This window comes from Mauremys reevesii, linkage group 5 (assembly GCF_016161935.1).
Source record: "Mauremys reevesii isolate NIE-2019 linkage group 5, ASM1616193v1, whole genome shotgun sequence".
NCBI classification, from domain to species: Eukaryota; Metazoa; Chordata; order Testudines; family Geoemydidae; genus Mauremys; species Mauremys reevesii.
This window is the reverse complement of record NC_052627.1, coordinates 98,747,654-98,768,661: the sequence shown is the minus strand read 5'-3', so window position 1 is coordinate 98,768,661 and position 21,008 is coordinate 98,747,654. Positions and strand designations below refer to the sequence as shown.

The window sequence follows — 21,008 nt, the reverse complement described above, 5'->3', positions numbered from 1 at the left end:
AACCTCACAATGCTTACCCTGACTTCAACCTTTCCCCCCATTAAAATAAATAAAAGCAACTCCCCAAACTAACTGATCAAGCAACCATAAAATCCATACCTCAAGCAGAGGTTTTATACCTCCAGAAAAGAGAAAAGTGGTCCCTGGAGTCTCCTAAGGATGTAGCTATTGGTAATCAATTTTATATGGAAAGTGCTCAGATATTAAAGTGATGGGCAGCAGAATAAAATGCTAAAATGGGTGTGAGTAGTTCAATGGAAGCCTGTGGGATTACTCATATAATAAAGTTCTAAAGTTTGGGTAAACCTTGCACAATCTACTGCTATAGTATGAACAAGATTCAAATAATAGACAATGTGCTTCTGGAGTTAAAATTGTGTGTGTTATATTTTGCAAGCCCTATTTTTGGCACAAATGCACAATTATGAATTGACTCAAAGAAAAGTTAGCTGGTGAATGAGTATCCCTATTATAAAACACAAATGCTATAAATAGTAGCAGAGAGAACATAGAAAATGATTGGCTAAGTAATATTGCTTTTTGTGTGAATATTCTTACTGCTTTCAAGGTTGCTTCCAGGTCAGCAGTAACTGAGTCATTACCATCTGGTAGCTGTTTGGGGACCTATGTGAAATGAGCTGACGGTCAGACCACTTCTTAGTGGACAGGTGTCTGTATCTAAAAAAGATCATCAAAATTAGCATTAATTGGTATCCTTGTTGCCAGGCACAGCAGAGAGGGCAAAGATTAAATGTACATAAGAAATAAACTACCTTCACTTCTAGAATTGGTCTCCAAAGAATAGGACTGACACACATTAGTAAGGCAGTGTGGGGAAGCTGGAACTTCTGTGCTCCTGCTGGGTCTTTTCTGTAGATAGAAGACTTCAGTTTCCTCACTATCATCAGTCAGATAGAAGCACCACATTATTTTTTTGAAAGCAAATCTATGGATTGGGCCAAAAAGTGAGAATGACTCTCGAGTCCCGTGGTTTGGGCACTTGCCTGAGAGTTAGAAAACCACGGTTTAAATCCCTTCTCTTCATCAAACAGAGAGAGGAATAGAACCAGGGTCTTCCACATCCTGGATAAGTTCACTAAACTAAAGGTTATAAGAGAGGCCTTCCCTGCCTCTTGCTGTTTTTGTGTGGAGTTAGACATGTGCTGCTACTGTTCTGGTAAGAAATAACTAACTCCAAGTTCCAGGCTGTGGATCACAAGTAGAGATCAGCACCTCCTTCCAGCCCAGACTTGGGATCCTCACTTTGAGAGTGACAGAGCTTAAGACACACCTCTCTTCTCATCATCTGCTACTGGTTTGCTTAGACAGCTCCCTGCCTAGGCATACTGCCTATTTCTCCCCAGGCATTGTATAGAAAGCGTAGATGCCTCAGCAAGGTTTCCAGTGATTTTCAAGGTGCCTAAAAGTTACCCATTGCAATGCTCAGCATTGCAACATCTGTGTCACTTTTGTGGATCCAGGCCCTTGTGGTAGGAATGGATGGATCCTTGCCTCCATCTCCTCTCCCCAGGGTGCTGGCTCTTTGAACTGAGCAGCTACAAAGGGGGAAAAGTGTGATTCTACCATCCCTCCAGCACCTTACTTCCTCCCTGGAGCAAGAGGGGAACAAAAGATGAGTCAGAGTCACAGTGTGTAACCTTGGTGGCCTCTGGGGCAGCAGAACTACATAATGTTTATTAACTAGTAGCTTGGGTACTAGCTTGGAATTTGAGACCTGCATTTGATTTCCTCTATAACTTTAGGTGAGTCATTTAGGACTTGATTCACAAAGGGACTTTGGTGCTACTGTCATTCTGAACATTATCACTCATCTGCTGCCTAACTCTGTAGGTGCTTAAGTTTCCACCAGTGGGCATGTGCGAAGCAACTTAAATCCTAATGCTAACCGAGGTAATAAGATACTTGGAACCTTCACCCACACCTAAGCCCTGGCATGATTCTAAAACTTGGTGTTCCCCTGCCCATCTTGACTGTGGAACCTGATCTAGTAATCATGTTCTAAGCATATCTAACATGCACAAAAAAACAGCTGGAAATGAGCAGGTTGGGCATGTTTAAGATGTGTACATATGCCCAGAATACCCCACAGCTCAGTGGTTAGGACACTCACCAAGGATGTAAGAGACTTAAGTTCAAGTCCCTTCTCCAAATAAGATAAAGCAAGGGTTTAAAAAGAAATATCCTATATCTCTAGTGAGTTCCCTGGCCATTGGCTATAATAGGGTGGGTCTCTCTGCCTTGTTACAAGAAAGGGTTGACTTGGCTTAGGTGTTTAACTCCAAGGGAGGGTTCACAGATGAGGCACTTAAGGGGAGATAGGGGTTTTAACTCCCATTGATTTGGGCCTTAAATCCTGCTCTTTTCCACTAAATTTCATTCCTGGCTTGTTTAGGCAGCTCCCTGTTCATTTTGCTGGCTTCTGTGAATCTCTTCCTTAGGTGCCTCACTCTCCCCATACTATGTAGGGGAAGCCTGGACACCTACCTTGGGGCTGTGAATTCCACTGCATGCCAAGGCACTAGGATTTAAAGTCCCTTTGTCAATCTAGCCCTCAGTCTCTCTGCCACTGTTCCCCATCTGTAAATTGGGGCTAATAGTACTAATCTACCTGACAGGGGTTTAGGGAGGATAAATATACTAAAGATGCTCAGGTACATGGCCCCCATTACTACAGTAAAGGGCTAAAATATACAAATTCTTAAATCACAATCTACCTCTTAGTGAAATGTGTTGTGGGATCTTCAGATATGGCCACGCTTATATGGGTCAGGATGTTGTTTTTGTATCTCAATTGAACGACATTAAACTCATTGACTTACCAATACAATCACAAATATTCAAGCAAGGGTGAATTATATTATAAACAACTAGCTCCAAGAATGTAAAGTCAATTGATAATAAATAAATTAAATATAAAATATGAACAAAATGCATTTGTTCTTAACAAGTGAATGGTGAAGAACAAGAGGTTGTTATGAAGACTCACAAAATCCAAGAGCAGTTGGTTGTTCCTATCTGAAGCTTAGGGAAATTATATTGTGATGGGGCTTAGAAATCAATACTACCCTGAGAAGCCTCGCTTATTTTTTTAATTAGTAATCTTTAAGATTGAAAGCTTTTTAATTTATTTTCTTTGGCCCAGAGAGGCATCATTTTTATTTTTATTTTATTTTCTTCAGACCTGAAAAGACATCTTTTTTTATATTTATCTCTAGAGGACAGTGTTTTATTTTAACCTTTCTTTTCTTTCTTTTTCAGATGGGCATTTCTCTCTCTTAGTTCTTCTTTCACATCTGCCTTGAGAAGGCCTAATTTCTTCAGCACAAGGGGATTTTCTTCTAAGCCCCCACTGAGCTGGGTGCCAAAGAACATAGGGCAGGCTATGAAGGGTTGTCTGTGGATTTATTCTTTATAAGCGTTTTAACATGTTTTCTCTAACCCATAAGTGAGGACTGCTAATCATATTTTGAGCTGAGAAGGGCTTACTTTAATTCATTTTATTCAGCCCTGGAGGCTTCTTTAACTTCCTGTAATTTCTTCAACCCCCAGAGAGAGCAGATTCTTTACCTTTTTGATTTGTTTCTATCCTCCCTGAGAAGGGCTGTTTCAAATGTATTACTTCATCTCATTAATTAGTATAATTAATATATTTGCTTCCATCCTGAGAAATGGAAAGGGCTTCTGTGGTTTTAATTATATTGTGCTGCATACATTTTTCAGTCCTGGGAGACAAAAGTTCTTATTTAAGAAATGAATCTTCATCATCCCGAGAAGGATACCTCTCAGTTTTACCTGATTATGAGGTAGTGTCACCATTTCAACTCCCAGTTACATCCAATCCATGCAGACTTGGGCTCACTTTTTCTTACTGTTAATTATTAATATAAGCAATGAGGGAATATGTATCTGATGGTTTAGAAAACTTTGCACATCTAGGTAATTAATCCCATGTTATATTAGGATTCCTATTCTGCATGGTTTCATTGTGTCCCTCAATTTGTGTCTGCCACACATTTTAGAGGTCAGTTTTGGACATTTGGGTCCTGGGAGGCTGAGTGATATGCTTTGGAAACTTTTTTCTTAAAAACCTATAAAAGTCATTTTCCAATATACTTTTCTTCTCAATCTCATCTATTCATCATAAGTCAAGTCCAACAACACCTGCATCTACTTTTCACTTCCAGTCTTTCCCTTGATGAGAAAAAAATAAGTTTTGTTGAATTATGATGAATGCATGGATCTGAAGGGGGAAAAGCATAATATATTTGAAAAGCCTCAAACTAAGGCTTCAGTTTTGATGGTGTGGATGGAGCAATAGTAGAGCTTTTCCAAAAAAAGATTCCATGCATAATACTCAACCTGCTAGAAGCCAGCTGTCTGACACTGGTCTTTTAAATGCATGACAAAGATACAAATCCAGGGAAAAAGTAACATGTAAAGTAGGAATCTTTAAATGTGGGATTAATTTTTTAAATGTGTAAAGTTTTCTAGACTCACAGATTCATGATTCAGCATTTCCGTTGTTTTTCTTTGTTTTCAATTTCACATTATCTTATGGAGTGTATGGCGTGGTGCGGGATGATGGAACATGTTTTGAGCAATGGAGCCCTGTCATCAAACTACTGCAAGCTGTTATGGCTTGTTGCTTTGTCTCACAGAGCCTGCAAAAGACAGCAAATCAAACCTGTTTTTAAACACCTGTCTACTTATGATTTATTCTATAACTTGGAGAAAAAATCCTCTTGACATAAAATATTTGAGGCACTCTGCCATATACAAAAACAAGGTGGATGAGGTAATATCTTTTATTGGAGCAACCTCTACTGATAAGAGACACAAGCTACACAAAGCTCTTCTTCAGGTGGGAAGGGTACTAAGAGTGTCACAGCTAAATACAAGATTAAATCGATAGTTTAGCAGTGGTGTTGTAGTCATGTCAATCCCAGAAAATATTTGACCTATCAGTCCTCCTCCTCAGAAGAAGAAACCTGCACAACATTTTCAAAAGATGAGCCTGGGAGCTTAAATTCATAACTTTGCCAGACACTAAAAATCATGGTCTTAATAAAGACACTGGATTTATGGCTTATTACGACACTCTGTAATCCATTAACACCCCCCTCCTTTTTTTGTCCTATGACTACAGGGGTATTAATGGGCCACTTCACCTGGATTATTCCCTTAGTGTGCTAGCTATGATAAACCTTGTTTGGTCTTGTATTTAGCTGTGATACTCAGTACCTTTCCCAGACCTGAGGAAGAGCTCTGTGTAGCTTTTGAAAGCTTGTCTCTCTCACCAACAAAAGTTGGTCTAAGTTGCACCGATGCAGCTGTGCCGCTGTAGCATGTCTGGTGAAGACACGCTATGCCGACGGGAGAGTGCTCTCCCATCAGCATAATTACTCCACCTCAATAAGAGGTGGAAGCTATTGGTGAAAGAGCATATCCCACCGACATAGCGTGGTGTGGACACTGCTATAAGTTGCTGTGTGCCCTGAGCAACGTAGCTTACATAGACTTAAGCGGCAGTGTAGACAAGCTCACAGAGGAGCAGTTATGATATTGATTTGAGCGCTTTGAATTTGGGACTAATACTTTATAATATTGGTTGATCCCCCATGTATTTTCCTAAAAGGATGTGTTATCTGTTGTCTGCAGATCTAGTGGATGAGCCTCTAAGGTGAGCCCTAACCTATTATACTGCAGAAGGGTGTCACAGAGTCCACAGCCAGGAGAAGGCTATGAATGTTTTCTAATATGTTGATCCATTCAGGAGAAAGGTTGGTCTACTATAAAGGCTAATAAACTCAACTAAACCCTAAGACTTATGTTGCAATTTGGGAGGAGGAAAATTCTTATCATTGTGACTCATACCTACCCTGCTACTCCCTCTCTTGGAATTTTATTAACATTTTCTTATTGTTACAATGTTATGAGTGTGCAAGGCACTTTACAGACTTTCCAAAGCCTACTGAAGTCAATGAAAGGACTTCCATTGTCTTCTATGAGGTATAGATCAGGGCCAAAGTGCTTGCTGTGAATATATTAAAAAAACCCAGGCATTTGCTCCCAGTGCTGCACCCTGTTGTTTTTGAAACTAATGGATTAATAGATTATAAGGCCAGAAGGGACCACTGTAATCATAAGGTTTGACCTCCTATATAACGGATGAGGTAGGACTTCCCTGAATTTATTCCTGTTTGAACTAGAGCATATCTTTTAGAAAAAATATCCAGTCTTGACTTACATCCAATCTTAACAGTAAAACTCCCATTGACGTCAATGGAGACAGGGAGTTTAGATATATATACCATAAGTGATGTTACAAAGAGGCTTGGAAGGGGAAGAACCGGGTTAAGATGATGCGGTTGTTTGGGTGTTTTGAATATTTATCTTATTGGTTCAATTAAAAAGAACTTCCTTATAATATTTTATGGTTTGCATGTTTTTATAAGGAAATGATTTTTTTTGTATATTTTAATGTGGTAGGCAGAGGAAGTGGAAGAACATGCAGGAATACAAGAGGATGGAGTGGAAAGGAAATGGGGTTGGTGAAGAGATAGATCATAGAATCATAGAATCTCAGGGTTGGAAGGGACCTCAGGAGGTCATCTAGTCCAACCCCCTGCTCAAAGCAGGACCAAACCCAACTAAATCATCCCAGTCAGGGCTTTGTCAAGCCAGACCTTAAAAACCTCTAAGGAAGGAGATTCCACCACTTCCCTAGGTAACCCATTCCAGTGCTTCACCACCCTACTAGTGAAAAAGTTTTTCCTAATGTCCAACCTAAACCTCCCCCTCTGCAACTTGAGACCATTACTCCTTGTTCTGTCATCTTCTACCACTGAGAACAGTCTAGATCCATCCTCTTTGGAACCCCCTTTCAGGTAGTTGAAAGCAGCTATCAAATCCCCCCTCATTCTTCTCTTCTGCAGGCTAAACAATCCCAGTTCCCTCAGCCTCTCCTCATAAGTCATGTGCTCCAGCCCCCTAATCATTTTTGTTGCCCTCCGCTGGACTCTCTCCAATTTTTCCACATCCTTCTTGTAGTGTGTCCAAAACTGGACACAGTACTCCAGATGAGGCCTCACCAGTGCTGAATAGAGGGGAATGATCACGCCCCTCGATCTGCTGGAAATGCCCCTACTTATACAACCCAAAATGCCATTAGCCTTCTTGGCAACAAGGGCACACCGTTGACTCATATTCCGCTTTTCGTCCACTGTAACCCCTAGGTCCTTTTCTGCAGAACTGCTGCCCAGCCATTCGGTCCCTAGTCTGTAGCAGTGCATGGGATTCTTCCGTCCCAAGTGCAGGACTCTGCACTTGTCCTTGTTGAACCTCATCATATTTCTTTTGGCCCAATCCTCTAATTTGTCTACGTCCCTCTGTATCCTATCCCTACCCTCCAGCGTATCAACCACTCCTCCCAGTTTAGTGTCATCTGCAAACACCCTAATGGTGCAGTCCACACTATCCTCCAGATCATTAATAAAGATATTGAACAAAACCGGCCCCAGCACCGACCCTTGGGGCACTCCACTTGATACCGGCTGCCAACTAGACATGGAACCATTGATCACTACCCGTTGAGCCCGACCATCTAGCCAGTTTTCTATCCACCTTACTGTCCATTCATCCAGCCCAGACTTCTTTAACTTGCTGGCAAGAATACTGTGGGAGACTGTATCAAAAGCTTTGCTAAAGTCCAGAAATAGCACATCCACTGCTTTCCCCTCATCCACAGAGCCGGTTATCTCATCATAGAAGGCAATTAGGTTAATCAGGCATGACTTGCCCTTGGTGAATCCATGCTGACTGTTCCTGATCACTTTCCCCTCCTTTAAGTGGTTCAGAATTGATTCCTTGAGGACCTGTTCCATGATTTTTCCAGGGACTGAGGTGAGACTGACTGACTGATCTTCCTTCTTCCCTTTTTTAAAGATGGGCACTACATTAGCTTTTTTCCAGTCATCCGGGACCTCCCCCGATGACCATGATTTTTCAAAGATAATGGCCAATGGCTCTGCAATCTCATCGGCCAACTCCTTTAGCACCCTTGGATGCAGCGCATCCGGCCCCATGGACTTGTGCTCGTCCAGCTTTTCTAAATAGTCCCAAACTACTTCTTTCTCCACAGAGAGCTGGTCACCTCCTCCCCATACCGTGCTGCAGAGTGCAGCTGTCTGGGAGCTGACCTTGTCTGTGAAGACAGAGGCAAAAAAAGCATTGAGTACACTAGCTTTCTCCACATCCTCTGTCACTAGGTTCCTCCCTCATTCAGCAAGGGGCCCACACTTTCCTTGACTTTCTTCTTGTTGCTAACATACCTGAAGAAACCCTTCTTGTTACTCCTAACATCTCCGGCTAGCTGCAACTCCAAGTGTGATTTGGTCTTCCTAATTTCACTCCTGAGCAATACTTTTATACTCCTCCCTGGTTATTTGTCCAATCTTCCACTTCTTGTAAGCTGTTTTTTTGTGTTTAAGACAAGCAAGGATTTCACTGTTAAGCCAAGCTGGTCGCCTGCCATATTTACTTTTCTTCCTATACATCGGGATGGTTTGTTCCTGCAACCTCAATAAGGAACAAAGGAGTCCCCTCAGGGATTGAAGTCACAACCCTGGGTTTAGCAGGCCAATGCTCAAACCACTGAGCTATCATCATTGAGGGGGACAAGAAGGAGAAGTGGAAGGTGTTAGGATTTGGAGGAGTTAACAACAATGTGTTGTCCTCACTGGGACTACTTGTGTTCAATACCTTGCAGGACTGAGCCCGGAGTGAGACTAAATTAGAAAAGATCTGTACAGTTCTATGAACATAGAAAACACAGTATGAGGGCTAAGTAGGAGTAAAATTGCAGGCAACGTATTCATTCTGCATACAAAGTAAATTTTGTGCAGTGATTAATATTTCTTTCACCTCATTCCAGTTACTATGAATTAGAGGTATAGAAAACATATCCCAGTTGAAGGTAAAATGCCTTGGTTCTCCAGTTCCTCTGCAGATAAATATGATGTTATTCCATTGACCTCCAGTGTTTTTGCTATGAAATTGTGATTCATATATTTCGCATATCACTTAAAATGCAGTGAAAAGCAACCAGGGTGTAGTTAAGCAGTCTTTCACCTGCTCTTTCATTGCTTCATTGGTGATACCTAAGTTGGTACTATGTATAACATGGAGCCTGTAATTCTGTTTTATGAATGTGAGCTGTATTAGTATGCTTTTCACTGCACCACCAATGAAAATGAACTTGTGCTAAATAATAAATACTTTATATACTTTCTAGTTCAGGCCATGAATGTAATTTGAATAAAATATTACTTGTATATGGCAGTTTTACAACAGTGAAATGATAATCAGTGTGAATAATATATAATTTCTAACTGCAAGGACTTTATTTATTTATTTTTGCTTTTAATTTAAGATGTATCCATAACCAAAATCATAAAATGAGGAGAAGGTGATTAGCTGGTTTCATGAAATTGTGATTCCAATTTCCTGCTTTAAAGTTCTTCTACTTAACATTAAGTTTTGTGATGGGCAAGGAGGAACATATTTTTTCCACTGGCATTCCCTCCCCGCTTATAGGCTGCAGTTAAAACTCTGCTAGCTAGGTTCTAAAATACTGAATCTTCTGGGAAACACATAACTCAGGAATTCTTCTTTCACACATAAAATAGAGATGGCCTCTATTAACCTTCTTAGTGACCATCTGATGAACTTCACTGATCTTTATTTCCATTTCTTCAGGTTCTGATTAACTGAAGCAACAGATGTAGTGTAAAGGTAAAGCAACAAGAGGTATTTTATTTAAGGTAAGCTATTTTTGAGTGGGTATCTCAGTTATCTTAATGAACTGCTTTGTCTCACTACTAGAGCTGGGCAAAACTTTTTGGAAAAATAGTTTAGTTGCCAAAAAATGCAGTTTCAGGGCAACTACAATTACTCATGAATTTGACATGAGATTGAAAAAGCCTTACTCCAGAATACTCTGTAGCCCAGGGAGTAGGGCACACCTACCTGTATCATGGGAGACCAATGTGCAAATCCCTAGCTCAGATCAGCTAGACTGGGGACTTGAACACAGGACTCTTACATCTTAAGTGAGTGCACTAACCAGAGGGCTCAAGTGTATAAGCAGGTTGTTGCTGCCTCCCCCTCCTTAGTTTTATGAATGGTGTTTCCAGAGTTCCTTTGCTTTTCATAAAAAAGCTTTAAATCATTTGAAAACATTTGACCTGAAACAAATTTTTGTTTTGTTTTGTTTTTTGTTTAGCTGAGGAAAAAATATTTCTGGTTGATGTTAAAAAAAAAAAAAAAACCAAAACACCTTTTCTGTTCAGCCAACTAATCAAGAAATTGATTATTCACACAGCTCCACTCAGTATGAATTTTCAAAAACTGATCATAACAAAGATTTGATTAGAAGGAGTTCATAACAGTCTATTAACACCTGACTAACTTCTGTCAAAGTAGCACTCATACAGGGGCGGCTCCAGGCCCCAGCACGCCAAGCGCGTGCTTGGGGCGGCATGCCACGGGGGGGCGCTCTGCTGGTCGCCGGGAGGGTGGCAGGCAGCCAGCCTTCGGCAGCTTGCCTGCGGAGGGTCCGCTGGTCCCGCGGCCCCTCCACACGCACACCTGCAGGAGGTCCACCGGAGCCACGGGACCAGCGACTGGGAGAGAGCATCTATCATAGATTCCACCACAGCTTCTCCCTAAAACAGGGTTAATACAAACATCTTTGTCTGCATTATCTTTGCACCATTCATCCCAGGTGCCAGATTTTCTTGAAGCATCCACGCTTCTTTTGTCTGGCCAGGAACTTGGAGTGTAAGATCTCCTCTGAGGATGCCACTCTAGGCTAACGAAAATTCATAATGAATGTTCATTTAATGTTCCTTATCAGTTCATTAAAATGCTTGTGCACCAAGTTTATGAACATCTTTGATAAACATTTGGATTTGTTGTGCATGAACTGCTGATGAATAGTCATTAAACTGTCCTTAAATTTATTCATTATGAATGCCTATTAATTTCTCATGAATTATTATAAAATTCAAGCTTGCTCTGGCAGTCATCCATAAACACAGAATAATCTTTCATAGTATATCTATACATTACTATTAATAAAATAACATAGTCTACAGTATGATTAATGTGTATTAATATCATCAAACCTAAACTATGTTAAAAGAAAACTACATAGGGGACCTTAGGCATGGCAACCCCTAACTTTCAGGCACCCCGCCTAGCGGGGGAATTCACAACCCTGAGTTAGGCCGTACAATGCATGAAACATTTAGGTTCTTAAAAAAGGGATTTGCGGAAGCCAGCAAGTTGAGAGGGAGGCTGCCTAAGCTAGCCAGTAGGAAATGTCAAGGAAAGGGGTTGGGCATAAACCCCTCCACTCAAAGTAAATTAGGTGCCTAACTCCAGGATAAAGGGAGATCTCTCCCTCCTCTCCAGATTGACAGATGTGAACTGTGCTACTATATATAGTAAGGATGAAAGAATTTGGCCCTGAGACTGCAGAATCCTCAGCTTCTTTGACTTTTTAAATTAGATCTTGTCAATGAGCATCAAATAAAGTATCCGTGACATGCGTCCTTTATTGATGAATGCTTGTTTGCACTATAGATCTGATCAAATAACATTGTTTGAATGAGTTATTCTTTGAATAATATTAATACTTTCTTCACTGTGTATATAAAAATATTATATTAAAGAACATTAAGTTTGCAAAGCCAAGCATTCAAATGTTAAGAAATGCCATATTTAAAGTTTCCTATGCAACCTTAATTCAGCCCCCTGATGCATATGTGTTATGATACAGTCGTTTAATTACAGGATCACATACTTCTCTTCCCCTCTCACTTTGAGTCCCACTTTTCTCTTCATCACAGCCTCCATTTCCCTGGCTCCTTTTCCCAATCTACTTGACTAGCTGTTACCCAAAGAGAAGGCAAATTTCAAGAGTTGGTTTATTTTGACTAATAAAATGTCTTACATTTTACCTTCACTGTAATATTTTTTTTGACTGGGTACCATTTCACACAGAAGTAACTAGCATCCACCTTTTACATTGCTTCCATTTCAGGGAAGGAAGGAAGAAAGGAAGAGAGAGATAATAAAACCTGAGTGCTAGGTGATGCAGGTAGTAAGTCATTGTACCATTGCCTAAAAGAAACTGCTGCAGCTTAGTATAAGTTGGAAATAGACCAGTCAAGTTCACAGTAAAAAATTAAAAAGCCAAAAAAAGGGTCCAGAAGTTAAAAAAGCAAAATACTAAAAAAATGTTAGAAACGCTTGTGGAAGGGTAGGCTCTGAATACCATACTGTAAAATCATCAGCAACAGTTGCAGGTAGGAGATATGGCCCAACCTCACGCAATCATTTCAGCCCAACCTAAAAGAACTCATAAAACAAAATAGAACATTTTAAGAATTTTTTTCCCAAAGTATAAAGGAGCCAGAAACTCTCAGGCTTCAGCACTGTTATCAAATTCAGGCTAACAGAATACAAACAAAGACCAACCCCTTTGGGTCTGCTTTTCTCCATATCAGTTTTTAAACCAGTGTAACTCTACTGACTTAATAGTTAGTCCTGATTTTCATTTGTGTCTGTCTATTATAGACTGAGGTAATATTAGCAAACATTTATGTAGCCAGTCAGCAGCACTATGCTCCCATTTCTTAGTATATCACTCACTAGTCATTTTAAACAAAATTCTATCCAAAAAGTATTTTCTTTCCGGCTCCATTTTTGCAAAGCTGGCAGCATTCCTTGTGTTCCCTAAAAGGATGTGCCTGACCTATGCAGAGGGATGCAAAGAGGTGTGTGTGTGTGGGGGGGATCTTTGCAAGCTCTCTCCAGTGATGAGCTGTCAAAATCTTAACAACCAGTTCCCTATAAAAAGTTCTGATTTAAGGGATGTTCCACAGTATGTATTTTTTGTACCTTTCCCCATAAGAAATGGCAATGCACTGAGTTATTGGAAACCATACTTAACAATAAAAAAAACATTTTTACATGTTTATTAGAATAACCCCTCTCCCTCCCCCCCCAATAATTGTGAGGTAGCTGTTGATGTTTTTCTTACACTCGACGGAGCATTGCTGAGCTCCTGCCGCTCAGCCCGCCAGCTCTGAGCAGGAGGAGCTCAGCCCCAGAGACATTCTCGTGGCCGGGGGTCCCTGCAGGGCCAAGGGCAAATTTCCTCACTTGCCTCCCCACCCCACCCCACCCCAGGTGGCCCTGGAGCTCACAGCCTCCCCCTTACCTTGCCAGCGGCTGCTCAAAGCGGCAGGACTCAGGAGCTGAGCTGCCCAGCTGCCAGCAGCTCAGCACGCTGTAGCTCTGCGGGGGAGATGGGGGAGGAGATGGGGGATCCTCGGCCTTCCTAGCTGGGACTCCTGGGAGCTCAGGTGGGCGACAGGACAGTCCCGCGGGCCGGATGTGGCCCGCGGACCGGAGTTGTTTGCCCACCCACCCGCCCCTTGACAGCCAGTTCTACACCGGCGTCTAATTTTAACAACCGGTTCTTGCAAACTGGTGGGAACTGGCTCCAGCTCACCACTGGCTCTCTCCATTCTGATCCCCAGCAGGTCCATGCATAGTCAATCCCCAGGCCTGATCCTCCTCTCACCAACAGCAGTGTAAATTGGTTGACATTACATTAGTTTAAATTAGTGTGAAAGGAGAATTAGGCCAACTATATTTATTTTTTCCATTAGAATTTCTTTTCCCCTTCTCTTCTCCTTATTTCCACCCCCTCTGTAATTGTTTTCACTCTGTGTGGTTTCTGTGCCATTTTCACACTGCTTTTCATAAGAATTTTTCCTCCTCAGTCCTGTTTTCACAGTCCATCTGAAGCAGACTATAAACCCAATAAGGTACTAGTTAAAATTCACTCTCAAAGGATGGATGGATGATTCAAGATCAGAAATCAAACAAGGTAAATTTGCCCACTCTTAATAAAAACGTTATCTATGTTTTCAATCAAATATATTCATCATTAATATAGGGCTAGGACTCCTTCCTGTGCAGCATTATAGGATGTGGAGCTTGCTGCCACCACCACTGTTCAAATACATGCAGAAGCGGTCCCTGCCCATTATAGCTTACAATCTATATAGACAAAATGGACAGTTTTTACTTGTGTGAGTAGTTCCACTGAAGTTTGCAGGATCAGTCTCAGGGTTTAAGGAGTTAAGTTGGCATTTATTTTATCTGACAAACTTGAATACACTAATTTCAAAGATTCGCTTAACATAGTCTGAAAATTTACACCAGTTTAGGCTCTGGGCCATAAATAATAAAGAGAAGGAGATATCCACCTGTTAATGCTTGAGCAAAACCTCCATTAATGTTAATGGGATTTAGGCATGCACATCAAGGGGCAATGTAACCCAAAGATACTTAATTTATGAAATCAAGGACTCATGCCTTTATCTAATTATCTAGGAGTAATGAAAAGTGATAATTGCACTTTGGTAGGGGACAAGGTAATTGAAGACACCAGGCTGATTGAATAACACTGCCCTATGGTTATTTTTATCTGGAATAACAATAAATATATTGGTAAATAACATTTTGAAAAGTAAATAATTTTAAATATATGTATGAAAATGGAACCTACACATTAAAGAAGTTAAAAAATGCTGAAGTGAATAAAAGAAAGTAAAAGGATAGTTTTAAACCACATTTGGTCTAGTTCAGAGATGCTAAGTTCTTTCTTGCACAAGCAAGAATACCTATCCTTCACTTATGCTTATAACTTGCTTTATTATAAGCATAACAGATAACACCTGTAGTTAAGATTGTCCAACACTTTCCTTTTTCAGTCCTTGTTTTCAGTTGCTTATAACTTTGTCAGACTTATAACCCTTCCGGCAGCAGAGTTGCCCTAATTTCATGTGCCGTTTTCTGTCTGTGTCAAATCCACTCAAATTTGGCAAAATTATAATAATCTGAAAATCTCATTTCCCACATATGCAGTAAAGGCTACAGTTTGGCAGTGAAATTCCCTTAAGGTTCTATCTGCAACAAGCATGTTCTAGTCCAGGCCTGCTGCCTTACAGTTGCACTTCTCAGAAACCAGGGACCATTGTGGATTTGGGCACAGGACCTGAGAGGATGGAAACTGTCTCCCTTCTGATCTCAGTGTTTCCTCTGTTGTTCCTTAGTTAGTGGAGAAGGAGGAAGCAGCCTGCCTGGAAAGCAAAGGGGTGAAGAACCACATGTCAGGAAATGGCAAGGGGGAGACACAGACAGAGAGCTCTGAGGGGAGGGGATTGGGATGAAGAGTGAAGGCTGGCTGGAGTCAGGGGACTGGAAATCAGATAGACAGCTGAGAGGTGGGAGATTGGGATGGGGTTCTGGAGGACTGAGACAAGTGCCAGCTGAATGGGTCAGAGGCAGAAGGGATTGTAATCAATAGACACACTCTCCTCAAAACCTGAAATAAAACCTAGGATACAGAATCTCAATGTACCTCTGTTCACAATCAATATCTGTGAAACCCAGAATACAAAATACATGTTTCATCTCCTTCTAGTGGCTGGCACACATACGGCTAACAGTTGATCCAATAGCTCAAGGAACAAAAGTCTCTGTTGTTAATCTATTGCCTAATCCCACTGATGAACCATTTGAAGGTGAATATGGCTCTACTTAATGGAATAGCTGTTCTTTCCATTTGCTTTTTTAAAAAAGAAAATCCCATAAAAAAGTCATTAAAACCTACTAAGAATTCTAAATCAAGAACTCAGAAGTTAGGAAATGCCAGAATTAAGGTTGCTTGTACAACACTAATTTGGCCCCGTTGTGCCTTACACAGTGCACAGGATAGATGGTGTTCACTGAATGAGGAGCTGTTCAATATTTTGTTTTATCTTTGTTTGCACAGGCTGTATTTACTTCCCACTATTCAAATTTTAATCTGACTATAGAATTATCAATTCTAGTTCGATCTTCCCCAGGACCTTCTACCCCTTGAAGAGCCCCCTAAGTCCCTGGGACACTCACCTACTACCCAACAGTAATTTCTAGCTTCACAACAGCCTCTCATCCCTCCCCGCAGCAACCTGGCACTCTCTACCCTCCATCCTCCTAATTTTCCATCATGAACCTACCCCGTGCAGCAGCACCTCTCTACACCTCCTAAAGAGCACACTACCCCCAACACCTTCTACCCTACTAAAAGCCCCCTAATCTCCCCCCAAACAAGTACCCTCTACTCCATTCCTCTCCCCTCAGGAGACCCCCTAGCCCAACCAGCTGTAGAATATTTCTCCAGACAGTCAAAGGAAAGTCCTTTAAAAGCCCTTGGCTTAAGGCACAACTTATTGTCTGAAACAAAGGACTTAACACTAAAATAAATAACTCAGTTGACAAATGCTGGTTAGAAACCCCAGAAGCTTTTCTCTGCCTCCATTGCCAGGGGAAAAGCAGAGACCCCATTCCCCTAAGATTATAAGGATGACAATCTCCTCTCACACTTACGCTTCCTCATATATCCTGCCCAGCCATGTGATAGGCAGGGATCCCTTAATTATTTTCAGGCTACCACTTTATATTGTCGTATAGCCACTCCCTACCATTGTGGCCCAGAGCACACTCTGTCCAACAATGTAAGGCCATAAGAATGACCACACTGGGTCAGATCAATGTCCATCTAGCCCAGTATCCTATCTTCCAACAGTGGCCAATGCTGGGTGCTTCAATGGGAATTAACAGAACAAGTAATCATCGAGTGATCCATCTCGTCATGCATGTCATGCAGAGGCTGACACCCAGAGCATGGGGTTGAATCCCTGACCACCTTGGATAATAGCCATTGATAGACCTATCATCCTTGAACTTATCTAGTTCTTTTTTGAACCCTGTTACAGTTTTGACTATCACAATATCCCCTGGCAGCAAGTTCCAGAGGCTGACTGTGTGTTATGTGAAGTACTTCCTTTTGTTTTAAACCTGCTGCCTATTAATTTCATTGGGTGATCCCTAGTTCTTGTGTTATGTAAAGGGGTAAATAACACTTTCTTATTCAGCAAAAAGAATGAGAAGTATTTGTGGCACCTTAGAGACTAACAACTTTATTTGAGTGTAAGCTTTTGTGGGCTAAAACCCACTTCATCGGATGCATGCAGTGGAAAATACAGTAGGAAGATATATATACACAGAGGACATGAAAAAAATGTATGTTGCCATACTAACGATAACACCATTCACAATTTTATTGACCTCTATCATACCCCCTCTTAGTAATCTCTTTTCTAAATTGAAAAGTCCCAGTGTTTTTAATGTCACTTCATATGGAAACTGTTCAATATCCTTAATAATTTCTGTTGCCCTTCTCTGTACCTTTTCCAATTCTTGTATATCTTTTTTGAGCTGGGGCAAACAGAGCTGCACGCAGTATTCCAGGTTCAGGGATGCCATGGATTTATATAGTGGAATTATGAATTTTTCTGTCTTATTATCAATTCCTTTCTAAATGGTTTCTGGTGTTAGCTTTTTAGACTGCTGCTGCACAATGAGAGGATATTTTCAGAGAACTATCCACGATGACTCTAAGATCTCCTTCTTGAGTTGTAACAGCTAATTTAGACCCCATCATTTTGTATGTATAGTTAGGATTATGTTTTCCAATGTGCATTACTTTGCATAACATTGAATTTCATCTGCCATTTTGTTGCCCAGTCAATGTTGGGAAGCCCTTTTTAACTCTTCGCAGTCTGCTTCCAACTTACCTGTCTTAAATAATTTTGTATCATCTACAAATTTTGCCATCTCACTGTTTACCCTTTTTTCCAGACCAAGTATGAATACGTTGAACTGTACTAGTGCCAATACAGATCCCTGTGAGACACCGCTGTTTACCTCTCTTTATCTGAAAAGTGATAATTTATTCCCAGTCTTTTAACCAGTTACTGATTCATGAGACAACCTTCCCTCTTATCCCATGATTTCTTACTTTGCTTAAGAGCCTTTGGTTGAGGGACCTTGTCAAAGGCTTCCTAAAAGTCCAAGTACACTATATCCACTGGATCATCCTTGTCCACACACTTGTTGACTGCCCTCAAGGATAATTCTGTTCTTTACTATAGTTTCAACCCATTTGCCTGATACTGAAGTTAGGCTTACCAGCTGTAATTGCCAGGATCGTCTCTGGAGTCTTTTTTTTTTTTAAATGTGTGTTGTATTAGCTATCCTCCAGTGATCTGCTACAGTAGCTGATTTAAATGATAGATTACATACCACACTTAGTAGTGCTGTAATTTCATATTTGAGTTCCTTCAGAACTCTTGAGTGAATACCATCTGGTCTTGTTATTACTGTTACTGATTTATTACTGTTTAATTTATTAATTTGTTCCAAAACCTCTGCTATTGACACCTCAAGTTGCAACAGTTCCTCAGATTTGTCACCTAAGAAGAATTGCTTAGATATGGGAATCTCCTTCTAACCACTTATTTTACTTTGTTAGCTAGCCATGGTGGCACTTTTTTGGTCCTCTTATAGTATGGGGAGACTTTGGCAAACCAGTAAAGTGCTTGAAATCACTATTGCTTATTGCTAAAAGTAGCCCAGTCAGCTGGCTGTAAATTGGCCATGCAGTGGCTTTAGCTTAACCAAGGCAGGAGGGGAGGGGGTTTTGGGTACCACAGAAAGGGCAGCTTGACCGTGCATCTTTCCTGCTAAGAATGTTGAAATTGCTGATACGTGTATTTTAGAAAAAACAGGAAGCTTGTCTATATGTGCCATCAGGAATGTGTCTGTCCAGGGTCTCAAGGCATGCACACTCTGGGGAAAAAAAAAACACAACATATCTGGTTAATTGATAACCATAAGGAAACCTCTTGCTTGACCTTTAAAAACTGCTTGCTTAGCAAGTTTTCTTTAAGTGATATGTCATTATATTACTAATGTATAAATAAGGTGAAAAAGTTTGAGGTAGCTGGACTCTTCGGAAGGGTTTCTTCGGGGACCCTTCCTCTGGACGCATCTTGGGGTCCCCACCGGCAGATGGAAGTTTGGCCAATGGAAGCCTGTCGTTGTGCCACTCGAGAGCCAGGGCAATTAGTTTGGTAATTATCGAGGGTTGGGGGTGTTTTACTAACCTGTTGCAGATGTGTGTAAGTGCTTGACACTAAGTAAAGTTTAGATTTAAGTGAAAGCACTCTTGTGTTGTCCTGTTTGTGCCAGCCATCTGTTGGTCGGACAGCCATGTCTTCTTTTGTTTATTTCCTGACACCACCTTGCACAGAGTAAAAGTTACCAAGAGTTTTGGGTTGAAAGAATCCCAGATAACATTACTATGTTTTTTTAAATTTGGGGCATACATTTAATTTGAACCTCTGTTATGGTGTTTGTAAAAAGTTTCCATGCAGCTTCCTCATTTTTGTGTAGTTCCCCTTTCTGAAATTAAATGCTACTGTGATGGGCTTTTTTGGTGTTCTCCCCCCCCCTCCCCAAAGGCTGTTAAATTTAATTATATTATGGTTGCTATTATCAACCATTCAACAATATTCACCTCTTGGATCAGATCCTGTGCTTCACTTAGGACTAAATCAATAATTGCCTCTCCCTTTGTGGGTTCCAGTACTAGCTGCTCCAAGAATCAGTCATTTATGGCATCAAGAAACTTTATCTCTACATCCCATCCTGAGATGACATGTACACAGTGACTATGGGGATAGTTTAAATCCCCTGTTATTATTGGATTTTCTGGGGGTTTTTTAGCCTCTCTAATCTCCCAGAGCATTTCACAGTCACAGTCACCATCACCATCCTAGTCAGATGATCGGCAGTGTATTCCTACAGCAATATTCTTATTATCTGAGCATGGAAATTCTATCTATTCTGTGGTATACAGTAGTTTGATTTTAGTTAAGATTTTTATGCTATTTGACTCTATGCTATACCCCTCATGCTTGGCCCCAGCCCAGAGCCTGTACCCCCTCCTACACCCCAACCCCCTGCCTCAACCTTTCTGTCTGTTGGGACTCTGGAAAATCCAGTTTGAACCAGTACATACAAACCTCCCCAACAGGAGGAATCTCTCTGGAGGTGTTGATAATGTGAGTGATTCACCTTAACCACCCCCACTGCTTTTGGTTCTTGGAGGAGCTGTTATTACTTGCCTTCCTGGAGCTGCATACAATACCTGTCCCAGAGTTATGTATAAACTTAATATAGTACGGTCCTCAAAGATACTGCATGTGGTTGCAATAGTTGTCGCACCCTCCTATCACCCTCCACACTCCCAGGAGCCCCATTGCCTCCTAGCAACCCCACAACCTCTTCCCCATAGCACTCTGTACCCCAGATCCTCCTCAGCATTCACCTACCCCACCCCACCCCAGCAGCTCCCTAACCTTTCCAGTACCTCTGCATCCAACAAAATGCCTACAACGCCCAAATGCTCTACTTACCCCACTAAACCCTTCTTTCCCCCAATGAGCCCCCTAACCTACCCTACACTATCTGTCTCCTTAGCAGCATTCTAACCCCAGAGCACCAGCCTTCTCCTCTGCCCCCACAAGAGTCTCTCAACCCCTTAGGCACCACTTACACCTTCTCAGCATTCTCATACCCTCACCACCTCAGCTCCCTGACCTTCAGCTCCCTCTGCCCCACCCAGCATGCATCTTTCTACACATACCAAAGCTCCCAGCAATGCTCTGTAACCTCCTCCCTTCAGCAGTCCCCTGAGCTCCAGCCTCCTCTACCCTTCCAGAATCCCCAGTTCCCACTGGGCTCAGTTGTTTTGAGATGGAATAAATGGGCTAATGGTGTTAACATAACCCAGTCACTGTTGAACATTAAACAGTGTTAAACTAGATTTAGGATTTTGTATACAGAGACCTCAGGACATATATAATCATGGCAAACAAACCATTATACATTCCTTTAACCTTTTCTTGATACAAGGTGTGTGTGTGGGGGGAGAGTAGGTTAACACATTTGAAATT

The 21,008-nt window shown here is 41.3% G+C and overlaps 1 long non-coding RNA gene across 2 annotated transcripts in view; it reads left to right on the top strand.

Annotated features, from left to right (window-relative positions):
* Positions 1-21,008, top strand: part of LOC120407110 — a 67,615-nt gene that overhangs the window by 23,166 nt on the left and 23,441 nt on the right. For both annotated transcript variants that reach the window (XR_005599796.1, XR_005599797.1), the window contains exons 2-3: positions 5,680-5,801; positions 9,778-9,842. This is a non-coding gene — a long non-coding RNA (uncharacterized LOC120407110). The remainder of the gene's footprint in view (positions 1-5,679; positions 5,802-9,777; positions 9,843-21,008) is intronic.